Here is a 21,859-nt window from a genome sequence, read left to right as displayed (position 1 = left end):
AGCAAAATGCTCTGGATTCCCTTTTTGTGATTGGATAATAGAGATGTGGATTCTTCTTCCTCCTCCAATTTTGCAGAAATAAATTAGGTTGATGGCTGGCACACCAGTTTGGTATACAACTGAGGATTTAGTGCAAGACAATATGTTCTCTCAGCTCTGCTTACACAATGCAGATGCGGCATTCAATGAGTGATGCGGTTGATTAAATATCTGCATTCCATAGACATATCCCTAGGATTTATACTGCGCCAAGGCATTTCTCATATTTATAGCTGATACAGAATCAGGTCATGAAGCAAATAGTCTTTCATTGGCTCGCTTCCAGCAAATTACCCTGGCACCAATTGCTGTGCTTCATAAGTTATATCTCATCCATCACCTGCAAAAATGCGTTTGCCGACCTGCTTCCTATAGTTCAGTCTGAGTAGAAAATCCTGGCCAAGCAAACAGACTGCAATCCTAAGCAGCTTTCTTGGTAATAAGGCCCATGGAAGTCAGTGACAGTTTTCATTGAGACCTCAGCAGGGAACTCTTCCCTCTTGAGTTGTGATCTTCATGCAGTCTTCCCACCGGGGATTGCAGGACATAATGGGTGCAGGCACACTGGGCACCATGCTCCAGGGGGCAACAAAACAATGGTGTAGAATGAAGCATGAGGGGCAGGGGGGATTTTAGTGTCACACAGGGCGGCATAGAAATTTGAGAGCCCAAGGTCCGTCACTGCTCCCACCCCAGTTCTCTTGACATAGGAGAACAGTAGGCAGAGTTGTGTAGGGAAGGGGAAAGCTGAATCCCAGAAGCTGCAGGTGGAGGAATATGTCTTGCTCTGTACTGAATCTAAGCAGGACTTTGGAACTTCTCTGGAAACCAAAGTGGAAGCAAAATCTGTTGGGGTGCTAACACCATGCTACCCTCCATCCTATGCTCAGGTTGTACATAAGTATAAATAAAATCATATATCCTGAAGATATGTGGTCAATATCTTTATTGACCATCATTCTAATGAAACCAAACCCTGGAAAAGCACTTGGATCCCCGCTTAGAGCCTGGGGTAGCACATAACAGTATTATTCACAGATATAGCTGCAATTTCTAGAGAACGAGCCCCTCACGGTTTGTTTTTCCAGTAGCGCGAACTCAGTTGCAATAGCGGTCAATAGTCCTATAGAGCAACTTTGAGGTTTGCTGCTCTAACCGATTTATTTTCTTTGCCTTCTTTTCATGTGTGCATTGGGACAGAAAGGGAAGACCCTCTAGAGAGGAATATGCTGATACTGTGCAGGCTGATCAAAAGACCTCAGAGGTCAGCAACAGCTTTTCCCACTAACTTCAGAGGGTTTTGCGTTCAGGCCAAAGAGCCGAAAGTGAAGCGAATGTTCATTTACATTGTTTTATGCCTTTGTGTTCGGGCTTAATTGCATATACAACACCAGAATTATCTGCATGTGAGCACATTATACTTGTACTCACAAGAAACAAGTCGCTGCCAAAAAACCCAAAAACCCCATGGTTTTTCAAAGCTAAATCTAAAGTTCTCACATGGGCCAGTCAAAACATCAGCCAAATATTTAGCACCCACATCTTTTGTCACATTGCTTCTGAGACACACATGCTCAGTCTTACATGTATTCCAAAAGTGCTATGTTTGTAATATACAGCACTTTAGAACTGAGTGGGATACTTTTATGAGCTGCTAAATGTAATGCAGAGAGTTTTACATTGTCAGTTGGGGCCGTTCTGGAACAAGTGTCAGATGTCAGAAATTTGTTCAAAGAGGAAAAAATTCAGCGAGAATAGGCCTGAGTACAAGGTGAAGCCAAGAAACATGAATGGAGATTTGACAGGCTGAGAGAGACCCGGTGGAAAGAAAATTGGCCAGTAACTAAGCAAAGGGGACTTGGCAAGCATTGTGCAACATTCCCTGCTGGAAAACCCATGAGCTTCAGTTTGTCGTACACATGCATCGGATTTCACATATCAAACCTTATATCCATGGAATTATGTGTGCCAGGAAGCGTCATTCCAAGGAAGTGTATATTTTTACCCTCATCTGGCTACATGCCTAGCACATGGTGAATGAGTTTTGCAGAGCAGAAAACTGACCCTTAAAACTAGCAACTCCTAGATGACAGGCATTCTCCGACAAGGCACCAAAACACTTCAAAGCGGACTCACCGGGATACTGTGGAAGCAACTCAACACCCATTTATTCCCCTTCCTGGACTGCTTCCGTTTTACCCAGCCAAGTTTTGTTTTAGACTGAATCCTATCCACACTTACTTGGAAGTAAGCCCTACTGAAATCAATGGGAGTCATCTCTGTGGACTCACACTTTTAACATTTTTTGGGGGGGAGGATAGTGCTGATACTTGAGTACCCCCAGAAAAAGCATTGTCCCTCTATCACCTACAACTGAACTAGATTAGATGTGGTGTTATCCGTGTCTTTTTTAAAACCAAATAAATAGCCAGACAAGCTGGATTGGGACCACAGCAGGAAGGAAGGGGGCTTTAAGCCGTTGACCCCACCATGGTCCTGAGCCTTGTTCCATTGGGTGGGAATCACTCTTTTCTCTGTGTAGATTTATGTAGTCAATAGCCTCTGACCTTTCACTAAGAGTTCTCTGAAAACTGTTGGAAAATGTCAACAACAGTGGACTAGCTTACTCGTTTTATGGGGAAACACACAAGGACGGAAGGAGGTGCATTTACTGAAAAATTGGGCCTGGTTTGAAAAGTAATGGTTTCCCCACTTTTGAGAGGATGCTGAGAATGGTCTCTTAGGGAACACCAGTCCTTTCAAAAGATCTAAGGGAAGAGGTTGTATGCTGGTACTAGAGCACGTGCTTTGTAGGAACACAGCTCCACCTTCAATCCCCGGTATCTCCAGTTTCATTTTTGTTCTTTTGTGGTGGAAAAGATTTCCTTCAGCCCAATACTACATTATTTATAATGTGGGCATGCAATTAAAGTGCTGTATGCTTCTACAATACCAACACGAGAGCATCCCTGGAAGCTGTTTCTCAGAAGAGCCCAACAATGCTTAGACCTGCCATATTCCATGAGACGCCATTTTAATTGTCCTGCAGCGACATTATGGTCATATCCACACCAAACATTTAAAGCAGGTGGCTGCCCCTGGAGAATCCTGGGTAGTGTAGTTTGCCCCTCACAGAGCTGCAATTCCCAACACCCTTAACAAATTACAGTCCCCAGGATTCTTTGAGGGGAGCCATGTGCTTTAAATGTATGGTGGTGCAGGTGTGAGCTAACCTTGGCCACTCCAGGGCATTGTGGGAAATTTCAGTGGCAACTCCCAGCCACCCTTGGAGTGCCGTGGCCTCTGTCAGGTAAGCCCATCGATGGAAGAAGGCACTTGGCTAAGAACTCCCTCAAACCTAGATACATCTTGGCTGGTTTTCCTATCGCAACAAAACACAAGGTATTTTTCTAAGCAAGCCCAGAACTGGTTTTCTGCCTTTCATCTATAACGTTCTGTACCTTTATCAGCATAGTTATGTACATAAACTATATCAAATGGACCTTTAGTTAAAATGCGGCAGCTGGCTTATGTCAAAGCCGAATGATTTTTTATCTTTAATCTTGCTGCTAGGACAGCTAGACTAGCACTTTTAATGATTCACGGGAGGCAGGGAAAAAGTTGGCCTCTGGAGGAAAAAACACCAAGAGGTACCATTAATCTATTTTTAAATAAACGGGGCGTGGGGGGGGTTGTAATAAGTGCTTTAAGCTGAAGAGGAAAGATCCTGAGCTGGAAAAGAACACCTATGTCCTAGCCAAGTTCTTTGAACCCTGAAAAGGGTGCATATAATAATTTGCTGTGGATTCCCCTCCCCACCCCCGCCAAAAGTCTGCCAAAAAGCAAAACTCTTTCACAATCTTGCCCATTTCAAAAGAGGGTTTTAATAGTTGCTGAAACTGCATAAAAGAAGGAAATACTTGAAATCACTTCTCCTTTCGAAAAGGATTATTATGTTGCCACTGGGGAGGGTGATGCACAGCTTGGAATACGCAACTTCCATCAGGACTATGGTGCAAGGGAGAAAGATGAGCCCCCCTCCCTGCATGCCACGGGGCCCCAACCTTGCTACAATAGGCAGTTACACATTTTACCTAATGTCTGGTTTGGCCCTGATTTTTGAGAACTTGCCATCTTGTGCATTCACTTTCTAAGAGGCTACTGTTTTTCCTTTGACCCCATGGCTGGTCCTACTGGCAATGCTTCTGGGGACAGGTCTTTCCTTTTGTGCTTCTGGGTCCTCTGATTTCTCACCTGGAGAGGCCTCCTGGTTGTTAGAATCGAGAGAGGAGCAAAATCTCTGCTGGGGTTCTCTCAACCAGAGAGTACTTGCCCCAAACCTGGATCTTGGCATCCAGGAAATTCTCCTTTAATATGCCAATTTTTCCTTGCCAACCAACAGATACAACTAAGTCTAGTGCCATCTAGTGATCAAACCATATTATGACACTATCCACCCAGTACTTATAACTTATGTGGTTTAAAAAAAAATAGTATGACATCAGGCTATCAGGACTAAAATAGCATCTACATTGAGCACATTTCAGTGCTAGGATTCTTGAATATACTCTATTCTGTCCAGGACCCAAGGAACCATGCAAACAATTCCATGAGCCAAAAGAGGCTTTGGGCTTGAGTTTCCCCAAAAACAGTATTATATGCTGCCTAGCAAGATGCTTTTGAAGTGGAAGGGACTTTTTAAAAACAGTTTAGGGTGTGACATGGAGGCAGGGTCTGATGAGGAAGGGTGAGATGAAGACTTGTTAGTTGATCTCTTAGATTTGAAAGGAATTGATGAATTAGTCAATGTTGTCTTTCTTTTGCTGTTCTTAGAGTTATGGGTTGTTGTTTTTTTAAAAAAAATCTTTGACTTGTATTTTATTGTCTTGTTTTCATATTTTATTGTTGTAAGCCACCTGGGGCCTTATCAGCAAAGGGAAATTTATAAGACGGATGACAGATAAACAGACAGACAGATAGATAGATAGATAGGGCAGCTTTATATGTTCCTACATGTGAGATAAGTTACTACAGACTTTATTTTCAAAATATTTGACTTATATTTTTATTGCCTTGTTTTCAAATTTCATTCTTGTGATCCACCTGGGGCCTTATCAGTGAAGGGATATTTATAAGACTGATGACAGGCAGGCAGGCAGACAGACAGATAGGGCAGCTTCCTATGTTCCTATATGTGAGCTAACTTACCACAGACTGCATGCCATAGGCCCTCAGGCACAATTTTTACTATCCCTGTTGAAATAGAATATATTTCCAGGTAGAGAGAAACTTAGATATGGAAGATAAAAAAAAAATCAAGGCAATGCCTATTTTTCTGTAATAGCCTCTTTTTTTGCTCTCTTCTGCTATCTCAAGCAATTAGACATTTGGATTAGCTGGATAAGGGAGGTCACAGACAATGCATGATGAAACTGGAACAGATGCCCTGGAAGCATATTGTGCTCTGCTAACCTCTTGGTGCCCATTTTCTTTCCTCCACCCCCACCCTGCCTCTAGTTAGGAATGTACATTTGTTTCAGACTGGTCAGTGCTGGCGATGCTTTTCATGTGCACGGGAATCATCCAAATGAACTGTAGACAGTCTGTTCCTTTGGGTCTTTGTTGCATTTTGACTCATGTGTCAGAAGCACGTCTCACAAGCAGCATTATATAGTACAAATGCAATGTACCATATCATGGATGAGGATCGGGGAATTAAGATTAATCCAGATAAGGTTGGGATTATGATAGTGTTAGTGGGGAACCTGCCAGGCTGGCTAGCAAGGGAAATATTGGTCCTGGAAATAATCAGTCCTATCTGTTAAGGTATGTGTCCCAAACAATTAAACCCCTGTGTTGCAAACAATTACTTTATGACCACTGCTCCATAGCAATTGTTGGTATACAATTCCATTCATCATATAGATGGGTTTATGAAGCATTTCTGTATCCTTCTGCTGTGCTGAGGAAGAATTCCACGAAACAGTGGGTATATCCATAATCACTGTTCACTAAATCTGTTTGCGGACCACTTCGGCAGCGTTGGACGTCATAAAACAAAGCTTTACGGCTTGTTTTCACCAGATAAGAATCTGATCCATTGCTTCTTTCAGAGACTTGCATATTCCACAAAGATTTTCAGTGACTTATATGTTTTCAAGAGAATCCATCCAGAGTGCATAATTTGTGACTTCCAGAGATTTATAAGATTTCTGTTTATTTGGTTTTGCAGAGGTGCATATTTCATATATTTCATACTGTTCAATGTTCTGTATAGATTATACAGAGCTTATATTGACATTGCATTGTTGTACTTGGTCATCGTGTTGCCTTTGATATCACTGAAGGTGTGTGGGATGGAACACAAGACCCATCAGACCCAAACAACATGGCCACTGTTCAGGGATGACGGATGTTGTCAGGGCAGGCTCAGGACATTTTGCAGCCTGAGCCAAGCAACAAATGCCTCCCCCCAGGCACCAGATGGAGACACAGAGTTATTTTTGCCACGGCCATGTTATTTCCTGAGGAATAAAATCCCACAAGCACCTCTTCCTAGCAATAAAAATACAATAATAAATCAACTCTTTACTGCCCTTTTGAAACATCCAGAATCAGCTACCTGAATCAGTCACTTCACTCTGCCTCATGGTAGGGCTGGGGTTGGGAGTCCAACAACCTCTGGAAGGCCACAGATTCTTTATTTGGTGGGGGGAGTCACCTGGGGGAACTTTGGGGCCCAGCAATGGCAAAGTGGCAGGTCATAAGAAGAGGATCTGACCCAAGGCCCATTTAGTCCAACATTTTGTTCTCATGGTGGTCAACCTATGGGAAGCCCATAGACAATCCCTGCTTGCAACAGTAGAAGAAAAAGAGGAGGAGTTTGGATTTGATATCCAGCTTTATCACTACCCAAAGGAGTCTCAAAGTGGTCAACAATCTCCTTTCCCTTCCTCCCCCACAACAAACACTCTGTGAGGTGAGTGGGGCTGAGAGACTTCAGAGAAGTGTGACTAGCCCAAGGTTACCCAGCAGCTGCATGTGAAGGAGCGGAGACGCGAACCTGGTTCCCCAGATTACGAGTCTACCGCTCTTAACCACTACACCACACTGGCTTGCGATTTGCAGCTACTCAGAAGCATACTGCCTCTATCCGTTGAGTGAGAACATGCCTCTCCATGAATTTGCATAAGCATCTTTTTCAGTTGTTCAGGTTGATGGCCATCACTACATCTTGTGAGAATGAATAGTTTGAACTATGCACTGTGTGAATAAGTGGTTCCCTTGTTCTATCCAGTAGTGCCTTTGGCCAGCTTCAGTGTAGCCACTGCTGGCAAGACCTTTATATCAGTTGCTCCTTCCCTAAGGAACATACTTGCCTCTTCTTTGGTGGCTTTCATGGACTTGTTCACATTTGAGCATTGAGCTTTTTCTCCATTTCCTCTGTTTCTCCACTTTTTCTCCATTTGAATTAGAATGAAGAAGTCCATATCCACACATATTTGAATTTTTATACCATGTTGTTCTCCATTAACAATGATGTTACTTTTTCTATTTTACTGGGGTCTGTCCATAAAATGCAAATTTCAGTAGCAGAACATCTGGGTGTTGCTTCAAGGAGCACTTTTGCAAAGGGTTTTCAGAAAGCTCTCCTGTTTGGGGCTCCAGAGGTTCATGCAGGGTTTGTCTGAAAGCCCTTTGCAAACTGCAAATGAACACAGAAGCCATTGCATGTTCCCAAGTGTGGAAAATAAGTGAGTAAATTTGGAATTCGTATTGTATTTCTTAGGTTGATCCCTTTTTTGCTGGGCGTATATAAACTGCTTAGAGGTTTCTGCTAAAATAGGAAGCAGAATATCAATAAAAAACAGGATTGTTGCCTAAAATGCCTTCAAAATTATTAGAGAGGAAAGAACTGATGATATGCTTATGGTACACGCTTGAGCTGCATCTTAGCTCTTCTGTTCTAAACAGAAAAGCAGACAACCCAATTGCCATGGGTCTTGCAACAGCTTTATGGTCTGCAAACATTCCTTGCTGTGAGAACACATGTACAAAGCTGCACAGGGAATTTCCTCCTCTGCCGCTCCTCCCCCAAACAAACTGCTAAACGGCATTATATATATCTGGTATAAATCTGTTTCAGAGATAACAAGACCTAAAGGAGGTGTAGCAGGTGCTGAGCATTGAAGTACCATCTGGACCTGTCGAATTCCAGTCAAAATAATCTCCTCGGTGCTTCACTGAAGGGTGGAAGTGGGAATCTCATAATATGAGCTCATCACAATTCCATTTGACCCACTGCTTCCCCCTGAGGGAAACTCACTGTTTACCACTGAATTGGTGCAAACCTCAATCGGGTTTTCTCCAGAGTGGCATTTGCTCTGATTTAGTGCCAAATGGTGGGTTTTCCATGGAAAAATGGAGGTACAAATGCAAAATCATTCAGACTCGAGCCTAGAAAGCACGGGAAACCACTCAGACCGATACTTTCCAGGCATGGGACAATTGGAAATGTTAACAAGCCCTAAGTCTAAACCACGATGAATTGAGGCAGGATGGGGACCTTGAATGGAAGCATCGGTGTTGTTTGTTTGCTTTTAGAAATTGCAACGCCGCTCTGGAAGCATTGTTATAGGACCATCCAGACATTATGATCCAGGGCCATTCACCTGTATTTGTTTGTTTCCATTCATAACCAGATCATTCACTGAAAAATCCCAGGTGGAAAATACATATTGCTGCATTTCGCCCCAGTCTCCAAGCAATGTGCGATTCCAAGGGTTCTAGACCCTTACCCAGGGCTTGCTTTCCTCAGAATGAAGGAGACTGTGGTGTCTTTATGATATGTGGCTTCTTTACACATATATACAACCTGAGCCTGCAATGGAGGCATTAACACACCAAGAAGGTGTCGCTTCTCCCATAGCCACAGCCTTAAGGTAAAGGTAAAGGGACCCCTGGCCATTAGGTCCAGTCGTGACCGACTCTGGGGTTGCAGCGCTCAACTCGCTTTATTGGCCAAGGGAGCCGGCGTACAGCTTCCGGGTCATGTGGCCAGCATGACTAAGCCACTTCTGGCAAACCAGAGCAGCGCACGGAAACGCCATTTACCTTCCCACCAGAGCGGTACCTATTTATCTACTTGCACTTTGATGTGCTTTTGACCTGCTAGGTGGGCAGGAGCAGGGACCTAGCAACAGGAGCTCACCCCATTGCGGGGATTCGAACCGCCGACCTTCTGATTGGCAAGTCCTAGGCTCTGTGGTTTAACCCACAGCGCCACCCACATCCCACCAGCCACAGCCTTAGCTTTCAGCAGAAGTCAGGCATGGCTCTGTCTCTCAGCTGCCCAGCCTGCAGTCTGCTTCTAGCTTCTGACTTTTGTCCTTCTAACTACCAGCCAGGTGAGGGAGGGGAACCCACCTAGTTGCCCTCTGGCACAGAGTTACTTCCTTGTTACCTTAATGACCCATACCTAAGGGCTCTTGCCGGGCTAATTCAACAACTGAATCCTTGCTGTGTCCAGGAATTAGAAGGCTCGCTATTCTCTTTCAGCCTGGGTCATCTTGTAGCTGAGGGAAGTCATTAGGATGCCTCTCCTGAGATCCAGACCACTCCCTGCCTGCCTTACTCATCCCTTCCGCTGCTGTATCTGGTTCTTCAGCATCCTGTTAGCAATGAACTCCAACCTGGCCTGCCTCTTGGGCTTCTAGTTACCTACAACTTCTCCAGCTGCTGGATCCTGCCAGCACTTGAGAGCTGAGCGCTTGGCAAAGACACACAGCTTGAAATTTAATCTAAACTGCTTTTGCCGGTGTTTTTACATGACAGTATATCCCTCTGGAGCACACTTCCTTGTGTATGTGATCACATAAACTGCAGGAAATCTGGAGAGAGACCAAGGGCATCTTCATCAGGTTGTGAAACTTCCTTACAGTATATTTCTTGACAGGACTTTCCTGCTTGCTTTTAAATAGCACACTTCTTCCCTGCAGCTTTCCTACTCAATTCCCGCCCCCCACGGGTTCCAAATTTTGTACTAGTGCCCCCTTCCTTTCAAACTGGAGTATAGACACCTATCACAGCATACATGGGAGCATCCTAACTATGGTCACATCCACAGTGTACATTTAGAGCACATTTAGAGCACATGACCTCCCCCAAGAATCCTGGGAACTATGGTTTTTAAGGTTTCTGGGAACTGTAGTTTTGTGAGGGGTAAACTACAGGTCCCAGGATTCTTTTGGGGAGACCGTGTGCTTTAGTGTGGATGGTAGCCATATAGTTAAGCTGCATGTTTGGGTCCACTGACTTCCATTTCTGCCTTGGCAGATCTGATCTGCCTTCTCCTCTTTGCTTTGAGCAGTTTCTGTAGTTCTGGCAGGTGGGCAGGGCGATGCAAATTTAGAAATAATAGCTATACTCTATATAAACCGAAATACACCTCACAATAGTGGGGAAGACTGTGACCTGTGTGCTTGCTGAGGTACTCACTGATGATGGTTAACTTCAATACTTTTCCTGTCTTACCTTCATATAGTTCAGTTGTCATGGGAAAAGGTGAGGTATAAATAAAAGTAATAATGATGGTGGTGGAGCAGGAAGCATGCACAGCCTAGCACTCAGACTGCTAACTTCCTAGCAAAATTTGTGCAAACAAATCAGGATGCATGTTCATTCAACATGACTGGAAGTGAGCTTATTCAGCAATTGTATCTCCTATCATTGAACTTTCCTTCCATAGTCAATATTAATACCAATTTTGATTTTGTTGCCAGGGTGGGTGTGAACTTCCTCTGTACAATAATTTGGTTTGAAAAACAATCTCACATTGCATTTCAGTATTTTCATTTAGGTCCTAAACATGCTATGAGTGTGCTATTTGTTCTTTCTTCCAAATCCCTTAGACTTCGGTTGCAGGAGCCCTTCTAATTAACAAGCAGTATTATCTAGATAATCTCATTAGATGCTAGAAGCCTGATTAAAATGTCCAGCCTACCAATGACTGATAACATGTGACTAAAATACATTAGGAAGAACTGGGCTCTGTGCATCCCCCAAAATTCTCAGTGGGCAAAGCCGTGTCTTTTATGTTTGTGGGATCTTTTAAAAACAGTTATTAAGCTACTCTGTGTTCAGAGACCATTCCAGCTGCTTCAGCAACCTCTGTGTCAACATTCATAGTGTGACCAACACTTATAATTTATTAGACCTACTAAACATAGGAGAGGCAGAGCAGTGCTAGTCACATGATACTTGGGACAGGAGCTGGAGCAGGAGAAAACAAGTTTGCTCCATCTTCCATGTGGCAACCCTTCAGATATTTGAAGATGGCTATCATAGCTTTTCCAGGTTAAACATACACAGCTCCCTCAGCCATTTCTCATAAGGCTTGGTTTCCAGATTCTTGATGATCTTTGTTGCTCTTCTCCAAGTCCTCCTTCTTCACAGTTTCTCCTTCTTCCTATCTACAGCTACTTCTCCTTCCTGCCTGATGCCCCACCCACTGAACATTCCAGATCACTCTGGACCACCCAACCCATGATGATCTGAGGCTGCCTCAACCTTACCAACCAATCCCTCTGAACAGGCCTGATTTAGCTCAGGCCTCAGCCCAATTTAGTATACAGCCTTAGGACTTATCACTGCTCCTCAGTGAAAGTCCTAGCTCATTTGTCAAGCTGGGAAGAACCATCTGGATTTGACTGACCATTTCTGGCTACCCTAAAACTTTTAAAAAGGAACAGGCAGGGGAGGAAATTGATTTGCAAATACCTGTTGATTGCTGAGATATCATCTGGCCACCATAGCATCCTATAGCAGAGAATGCTGAACAGACCCAAATGTCTGTCTTGAAGCTCTTAATATATTGTGCCTTGCTTTAATTGCTTTTTTTTCAGATTACATTCTTTCAATGAATACATTTAAATAAATAAATATAAAGAAACAATTCCTGGTCTGTCTTCACTGGGATAAACTTGGATACCTTATTTGTCATGTTTATAGGTGAATTATTCATCTAGGTGAGTTGCTCTTTTTGAAAACAATTGCAAAGCACTCCATTAGCTCAGGTATATGGTCATCCTCAGTTCAATTGAAAAAGTTCATATGTGGTATGATTATACAGACCAGACATATAGAAGGAGCATCACCTGCCTTGATGATTCCCCTCACCTATTGTTATAAGAAGCCTTTGGGGAGGGGTGGAGAATCTGAATAACAACAACAACAACAACAACAACAACAGTAATAATAATACCTTTATTGTACAACCTGTGTGCAAGGAAATTAAACAAGCCTCCCTCCTCCCCCCAAACACTCAATCTCTTATCGAACACACCACCTCGCAAGTCAGTTTCGCTATGTTATTTTCCGTTCAACAGCCCATGGATAGAAGCTATTTTTCAGTCTGTTGGTACCTCTGATCATACTTCTATATCTCCTGCCTGAAGGTGGAAGATTAAAGAGGTGATGGCCGGGGTGTGAGTCATCCCTGAAAATTTTTCTCGCTCTCCTAAGGCAACGATACCTTGCAATGTCATCTAGTGGACTCAAGGGACAGCCCATGATATCATGTGCTGTATTCCCCACCCCTCTGAGTGAGTGAGGATGGGGTTTCTACACACACACACACACACACACACACACACACACACCTTCCTCATAATTTGAACACTAACCTTATGTTTGTCTTTCCTACTTGCACTGAAATTTTAATAATTGTATAACAAAGCAAGAACAGTGCAAAAATGAAGGAGAAAACTACCCCCCACCCTGTTTAACAACAACAACAAAAACCCATGCAATTTTTGAAATATGTGTACATAAGCATATAGGCAATTTAGGTGTCAGTTCAGCACTGCAATATATATATCTTTTAGGATATCAAAGAGAAGCAAAAAAGTAGCAAAGAGCAGACCTTTTATGCCATCTGGTGGAACTTTATTTTATATGCATCTAATGACAATGTGCAAGGATACCTATCAATAGCTGCCTCGGGAATATGGAAACCATGAGGAGATATAGGTAATGTATTTATTTTGTCTCTTGCACTCATTGATCATTATTATTGAGGATTTAGCAAAGTTTATAAACAGGAACCAAACAGATTCAAAGGTGTCCATTTTCTGCCCACAGGCAACCTGACATAGATCTAATGTCACCCCATGAAAATCCTTCCAGTTGTGAGCTATGATGGTTATTGTATGTTTATTGTATGCTTGGGAACAGGAATGCAGTCTCAAAATGGAGAAAATTTTTTATATTCTGTTTTAACATGTTTATGTATTTTTATTACAGCATTTTATTTTTATGTAATGTGCTTTGGGATTTTTGTTCATACATACATTCAGTAAACCAAAGAAACAAACCAAGCAAAATTCCAGTCTAATATTCAGCTACTGACTTTGCAAATAATAGAATAACATTTAATAGCATTGGCCCCATATCATTTGTATGGTACTCAGATGCATAAGCAACTTGCACAGTTTGGGGAAGTTAATAATAATCTTTGATCAAGAGATTAGTTTTAACACCAAGACAATTGAAAAAGTTTTTATTCAACTCTTATAAAGCTGATCGGTTCAGTATGTGCAGTTGCTACATGTTTAGCTTTCCTAAAAGCTAAATTTGTGGAATTTGGTTTCCTAAATCCTATTTTGGACTGTTTTCCTAGTTGCTGTAAACTGTTACAGTGTATCACATACCAAATGACTGGTGATGCCTCTCTTAATTTTTCAGAATTACTTGCTATAATAGACAAAATAAAAAAATTCCTTCCAGTAGCACCTTAAAGACCAACTAAGTTAGTTCTTGGTATGAGCTTTCGTGTGCATGCACACTTCTTCAGATACACTATAATAGAAACATTATTCTGACCAGCTCATTTGGCCACTATTGCTGTTCTTCAGGACTGAAAACTTATGCCAATCAAAGTCTGCCACCTCTTGGAATTCTAGAGCATTGCACACATTATAGAACTTTGAGGCAAAGACCTTGTCAAATCAGTGATGGTGATTTCTTAAAATTTGCAACAAAAACTCAGCTGGAAAGCCCAGGCACAACATTTGCATGGAGGCAAAGCCTTCCATGGAACCCATTGATAAGTGAGGCCTGAGAACCATTGGCCAGTTATTCCTGTGGAGCAAATTAGCACCCCAGGAAATCAATAGCTAAACATTTACATGGTTGAAGTCCATTGACAACTAAGGAGGAAGAAAGAGCATCAGTGGCTTCTAGTCATGAAGGCTGTGTCTACAGGGGAAGTAAGAGTGCAATTGACTTCTTTTGGATGAGCTATAATCCCAAAATTTTCCTCATTTGTTTTGCCTGAGATTTAGGAAAGGCCAAGAGGCCAGTTAGGCCAAGAGGCCAAAACCCCATTATCTACACTCTTGGTTTTATTTTATGATCGTCTTCCTTGGTGGAGATGTAATTGCTGCCCCACAGAAAGCAGTTTGGCTATCTAGTATATTAGTATGGCTGTGATTGCCAAGTAGCAGACAGGAATTCGTGATCTTTCTAATTCAGGTTTTATTTCATACATAAAAATGTGAGATATATTTTCCTCCAGTGTGTAAATGTTTCATATTACAGCTATCATGACTGCAGTTTGTACATTCTCAAGCCAATAAGCACATTCTCCTGTTAGTATGCATAGTCTCCAAGGTAAAAAAGGTAAAGGACCCCTGGAGAGTTAAGTTTAGTCAAAGGCGACTATGGGGTTGTGGTGCTCATCTCGCTTTCAGGCTGAGGGAGCCGGCGTTTGTTCACAGACAGCTTTCTGGATCATGTGGCCAGCATGACTAAACCGCTTCTGGTGCAACAGAACACCATGGCAGAAAGCAGAGTGCATGGAAATGCCATTTACCTTCCCACCACAGGGGTGCCTATTTATCTACTTGCTCTGGTGTGCTTTTGAACTGCTAGGTTGGCAGGAGCTGGGACTGAGCAACAGGAGTTCACCCCATTGCAGGGATTCGAACTGCCAACCTTCTGATCAGCAAGCCCAAGAGGCACAATGCCACACACATCCCTTTATAGTCGCCTTTATAGTCTCCAAGAAGCATGCCTTTCCTGCCGTTTCTCTAGTTCATAAGTGTGCAATCTGCTCCCCTCTCACCCTAGTCCCTCTAGCCTACTGTCTAAACTTACATAGCTCACAACAAACCTTTACGCAGCTTGTAAGCTTAAACAGCTTATAAGATTTACCAATTTGTACCTTTTTGTGTGTCGAGACCCCTAAACCACCCCCTTGTTGATGAACAAGGAGATGGATATTAGGTTAATGTTATTGAGCAAATTTAGGCCACAACTTTATTGGTGACAGAATGTGAGCGGTATTGGCTTAGGCATTGGAATTGACCCAACTATATCAGACTCCTGCACGTCATGCAGGGAGTCCTATAAGGGTCAACCATTGATAGGGGGAGCCCCGTCAATACAAACTGTTATGTACTGAGTTGAATAGGATCCAAACTGCAGCAGTCTGATTGGTCCTAGAACAATAGGATTCAGAATGCAGCAGTCTGATTGGTCCTAGAACAATGCAGCAGTATGATTGGTTGGCAGGAACCACCCAATCCTGCTCCAGATAGAAGTGAATCCACAACCTGATTGGCTTACAGTAGAACTCCGGAATTAGCCAATCATTTGCAGCCCATTGTGTAAATAATGTATATAAAGCAGATACTGTGAGGGGACATTCATTCATTCCTCCTCACCACTATGAGCTGAATAAAGAGCATGAAATCACTTTGCGACTCTCAGTATATATCACAAACCAACACGAGCTCCCCCAGGGTTCCCGACGGGGTTGTGGCATGGCCCTAGCCCCACCCCAAGCTTCGGTCAAGATCTACACCTCTGGATTCCTTTAACGGAATACCCTTAAGCTTGGAGGAGCAGGTGATGGCCACACACACCCTCCCTCAACATAAGTTCAACCAATGCCTAACCGCCAAACCTTGCAAAGTTGTGATGATTGCTACGAGGTAGGCAAAAACCAAATGGCCCATGCCAATTTGCCAAGTGGAAGCATTCCTACCAGGCCCCTCAGCGACGACCAACCAAGGTCCATACCAAGGGAAATGTCGAAACCTGAAAATTAGGGAGGGAGATTGAGTAAGTGGGCCAAGAGGAAGCTCTCCAGCTTGTGCCTCAATTTAAATGGGGCCCGGCCACACCTCCCCAGCCAGCAGATTGGCTGGCTGGACAAGGATGTGCCAGGAACCTCCGGGTGATGTGGGACTTCATCCCCTGCCCCCAGAGGGGAGTGGGTGGCCACCTGGTCCACCGCAACTCCTTCCCACTGGGAAGTGGAACGGATTTGCTTTCCATTCTGTTATGACTGACTTAATCGTAGAATTGTACAGTTGGAAGGGACCCTGAGGGTGATCTAGTTTAACCCCCTGCTATGCAGGAATCTCAACTGAAGCATCCATGATAAATGGATTTGAGCCTCTTCTCCAATATTTTGCATAACACAATCTTGCTGCATCAATCCTATAAGATGTTTGTTCCCTTTGCTATGCAGGGTACTTTCCATGTTAGTTAATACACATAAACAGGGTCAAGATCTAACTACTTTGGCTGTTCGCTCTGTTTCGTTTCTTATTTGGGACAAAGCCTTCTCTGGTTTGCTACCCATAGCTCCAGCACAGTGGTTCACTTAAAGAGAGTGTTGCAACACTGTCTACGATTACAAAACCTTAGAAATTCAACTGGGAACATGCATCCTTTCAACATTCTTCAAAGCATCGTTGAAAAATTAGGAAGTGAAATCCAAAGAGGAATCAGATCCTGTTCCTCTTGCAGATGAGAGACCAGATGCCAGCTGTGTAATGAAAACTCAATTGCTATATACAAATTATAGATGAATGCCCTACAGTCTCTTTTATTTTTTAACTCTGTTTACTGAAGGTTGATACATTTTTATGTGTTCTTCAGAAACATTTAGAAGCAGACTGTCTCTGATTCGAGACAACTAAGTATCAGGTGCGTATATCTCATCCATTCACCACATTTTTGAAAATTTGAGATTGATGTCCTTCATTCAGATTGATAGCCCAACCTGTCCCAAAGACATGGGATAGGCAGCAATAATCTCTCCCATGTAATGCTTCAAATCAAAAGGAGATTTTCATCCTGTCACTGTCCAGTCTCACTTCTTAATATTATTAATGTTAGTATTAGTGTAATCCATCATTCATCACCACTGAATATTTCAGTCCCAGAGCTGCTGAAGATGGAATGAATCCAATTAAATTTTACTCACAGTAGACCCACTGAAAGTAATGGACCTAAGTTAGTCATGACCATTAATTTCAATGGGCCTACACTGGGTAGGACCAGCACCAAATACAATGCAATGAAATCAAATAACAAAAATCTAAATTAAAATAAAGATTAATAAAAAAATTAAATGGCATAAAAAGTCCAGTAAATACAAGAAACAGATGAACAACTCCATCATAAAATTAGATAGCAGTGAAGACAACAATTAAACTTTTCAATTTAACCAGATACTTGGTAAAGGAAACGGGATATACAATGACTAAAACAATCAAATAGTTATAGGCACAGTTCCCATCCCATCTCTCTCTGTTACTATTTTTGAACACGGACAACCTGTGCAGGGAATATCATGGAGGCTGCAATTCCGCAATTCCAGCCACTGAAAGACATCGGAGTAGCCTGAGCCGTAACCAAATGAACTCGGAAATGCTGCCTATATGGCATACTGTCAGCATATCTGTGGTATTCCCTTTGTTTTCAACTTAATCCTTTTGCTTCCTCTGCTCCTTCTTGGAAATGCTTGTTAAATCGGAAAAGTAAGCCCCTGGCTTGGAAGCAACCAACAGGTATGGTCCCAGTTACTGCTAATTTTTTTACTTTCCTTTTGATATGGCTTCTTAATCCAGGCATACACATCCTAAAACGAGACTATAAAATGGGATTGTTAACCTTTGCTTTTGTTTTAATCATTCAACTCCACCACACACCCAGCGGCTTTTTGCCTTAGCAACCAGGGATTTTGAGAATCCCTAAGAAACTTCAATCTTTCCACCCAGGAACACTTCTTGTGTATTCAAACCCACCCCCACCCCATCCCCGTCCCTCTCTTCTAACTCTCATTTCCCTACTTTCTCTATCTCCTTAAGCTGCTGAAGAGGTACTCTCAGCTCCAACACAGCAAGATACCACCTCCCAGAAATAAGGAAAGGTATTTTAAAAATTACTCCTTGTCTGGAAACCTGGAGAGCTGATGCCAGTCTGTGTCAGTGCATTAGACAGACCAACAGTCTGCTCAGCATAAAGCAGCATTCTGTGTTCCTAGCCTAGAAGAAGTGCAAAGGGTTTTGCAGGTGACTCAGGGACTGCTGCTGCACTGCACATCACTTGTAAGACGGCAAAACATTCAGGAGAAGATTCCAGGCTGCTTCCGGGAAAGGGACTGAAGCAATCCAGGCAGGAAAAAGGTGGAGGGGGAAATGAATGGCTTGTGTTTCACAACTGCTTCATGTGGCATTTCACCCTTTATTTCCAAGTGATTTTGCAAAGCAGGTTCATTATTTAGTACTACATAAATGGGTTGGGGGGAGGAGTAAGTCACTCATGACATCACTTAGGGTTGCCAGGGCAACAGCATCTCAGTTCTTGAGGCTCACACAGGGGTGGAGGGGTGCGCAGGTGATGTCACAAGACTCTTCAAAGACAAAAACAAAACAAAACCTGGTACCAAGGTAGATAGCCAGCAATAAAGAGACAAGAAAGCCAAGCTGCGTGAAGGCCTGCAAGACTGAGGGCAAGACATGACATGCTATCAAGATTAAATCATGCTTTAGTTCTGTTTAAATGAACAGTGCTTAGTCGTGATCCAACTCACTCAGCCCCCTACTGCAAGCCAAACCCCCCCCCCCTTTTAATAGGCTTTTTCCCTCTGGAAAAAATACAAAGGATTTTTAAAATGACAACAACAACTTATGCAACATTTTCTTTTTTAAAGTGGTAAGTGAAACGCTTTTCATAAAGCCCATTACATTCAGAGTAGAGTTCCTCATTCTAAGTTTCAAAGGCAGTTATGTTAATACATTGCTACTGCATTGGTGAGGATTACTAAATTATGCTCCCCAGCTTTTCATAGATGAAGACGGAGACATACTGGAAACCCTCCCATCTTCATCCAAGGATCACTGCCTGGCTCCATACACCCACCCTAAGTACATGCACCATTTTTATTCCAGAATCAATGGAGACTGAGTACTTGTTTTTCCTTTGTAATCTACACAATCTGCCAGCATCCTGGCATTGAAGCCTGCATTTACATCTGTCCTGGGCACCTGTCTTATATTGAGTCAGGCCACTGGCCCACCAAGCTCAGTATTGTCTATTGTAGCTTTCTTTAATTTCAGTGCCACCTTTCATTTGAGGATCACAGGGCAGTTTACCACATAGAGACACAAAAAGCATAGAGTGAGAGACTAGGGTGATGTCCACTGTTTCCAGAAACTCTTCTCACTGTGAGATTTTGTGGGTGAGCTAAGAGTTTGTTTGGAGCCTGGGTGAGAACCTAGAGGCTGAGAGGGAGGGTGCGTCAGAAGGAAAAGGAATTGATATTGATTTATATATTTAAATGCATTAATGTAACATTTCTATATGTAACTGTGTGTTATTGTAATATTTAAAGTTGTCTGTTGTTGCTTCAGTTGTTGTTGGGGGTTTTTTTTGTATACTGCTTAGAGATCTTTTTCATATATTAAGCGGTATAGAAATTAAACACTCAATCAATCAATCAATCACCAGACAAGCCTCGCTAGGAAGAGCATTCCACAAGTTGGGAGCCATTGCAGAAAAGGCCTGCTCCCTTCCAACATTTCTCCAATGAAAATACAGGTGTCCTATTCAATGTTGTTGTTGTTGATGATGATGATGATGATGATGATGATGATATCCTGCCTATCTGACTAGGTTGCCCCAGCCACTCTAGGTGGCTCCCAACACACATAAAATGCTAAAAAAATTTTTTAAAAAAACAACAACAACATTTCCCTATACAGGTCTGCCTTCAGATGTCTTCTAAAGATTGTATAGTTGCTTATCTTTTTGGCTCGGGGGGGGGGGGGTCACATAACTCCAATGAAAATAGGGACATCCTAAGGAAAAGTGTCACATTCCACTTCTGGGTTAGCACCTCCGGCAATGGCGGATTTCCTCTGATCGGGAGGAATCCGCTCCGTGGAAATCAGGGTCTGGACCGCCATGGCGAGGCGGAGACCCATTAAAAACCACAGGCGGGAGAAGCCTGTGGATGTGGGATTCGGCGGGCACCTTTTGCGCCTCCCCTACTCGTGGGGAAACCCGGTTTCGGGGTTCCGGAGCGATGTGGGGTGAGTGGCGCGGTGCTTTGAATCGACTGCTTCTTTCACGGAGTGAAGCCGCATTGCTGTTGCCAGAGAGCGCTGACTTTTTCTTGTGGACAATTGGATTTTAAACAACTACCCGTGAGTAGAACGGAAAATTGGATCTTTAAACATCGTAATTTGTCATTGAAACGGGAAGGTTTCAAACAGGAAGTCCGCCTTCCCCTTTTGTAAATAGATTGAAGCAAAGACGTTGTAAACTAAAGTCTGGAAAGCCTTTTGTAAAGGATTAAATCTCCATCGGTTAAAACTACTAAACCCCCCTTGGAAGCAGGAGAAGAGGGAGGGAATTTTAGACTGCCTAAGCCTGCAGGAGAGAGAGCGAAGGAAGATAAATTACCACCGTTTTGAACCTGGGAACGGGCTGCCAGTAATCGACGTTTTGGGAAAGTTCATTGACTGTGAATAACGTATGTTGACAGACAGCTAAAGAGAAATATATTGTTTCCATTGTTTCCTTTTGCACTTGAAAAGGAGCAAATGTAACTGAAAATCGAACTAACTTTGTTGCTGGATCTGTGTTTAAAAGGATGGATACAAATAGAAATTGTTTCCCCTAGAGGGAGTTTTTGAAACTGTTGCAGGAGTGGAGCTGGGGAATTTTCCAGCTGTAGAGATTAAAGACCGTGAGAAACAGAGATTGACCTTGGACAAGAATGTTGACAGAAGAAGCCTTAGTGATTGCATTTTGCAAGACAAGTGCTTTATTGCAACAGCTTCATAAGAAGATGGATGTGAGGATTATTAAAATTGACAATATGGGACAAAAAATGACTGATTTCGGACAAAAAGTGAATACCTATACAGAAACAACTCAGGACTTGATTCAGGAACCTGTTTTGACATGGCAAGCTGTGGAGAAGATGAAGGAGAAAGTTGTTGTTGAACCTCAAGTAATTCAAGTGGAGGGAGCCCCGGCCTTACAGAGGCAATTTGATGAACATAAGTTGTTGCCCTTTACGACTGAACCTAGAGAAAACCAGATTTGGAGGGATGGAGTCCACGCTTGGATTGGAGAAGGAAAGTTGGATAGATCCCTTTATGCAGGTTTGGGACCTGGATTTGGGTCAGGGGGAGATTGGAGTTGTGGGGGCCTTTAGTTTTGGAGGGACTATGAAACACGCTCTGAAATATCTTTCGGACTTTAGTTCTGACTATGGAGAATGGGCTGACCCGTCGAGAAGGAATAAAGACATTGTTAGGTTGGAGTTTCCCCGAGATCTACTCCTCAGTGCCAAAGGAAGGAAACTAAGAACAAGATCAGCAGAAGACAAAGTAAAGCACATGTATAAATATGAAGAAGATCTGCAGAAGGGACATGGAAAAGAGTTAAGAGCCTCGGATAGAAGATCACCAGGTTGATGGACCATATGGAATTGATAGAAAGGACTGACAGA

The sequence above is a fragment of the Podarcis vaucheri genome (assembly GCF_965113315.1).
Source record: "Podarcis vaucheri genome assembly, chromosome: 11".
Taxonomy (NCBI): Eukaryota; Metazoa; Chordata; class Lepidosauria; order Squamata; family Lacertidae; genus Podarcis; species Podarcis vaucheri.
The sequence above is the reverse complement of the archived record's forward strand: the minus strand, read 5'-3'. Positions refer to the sequence as shown.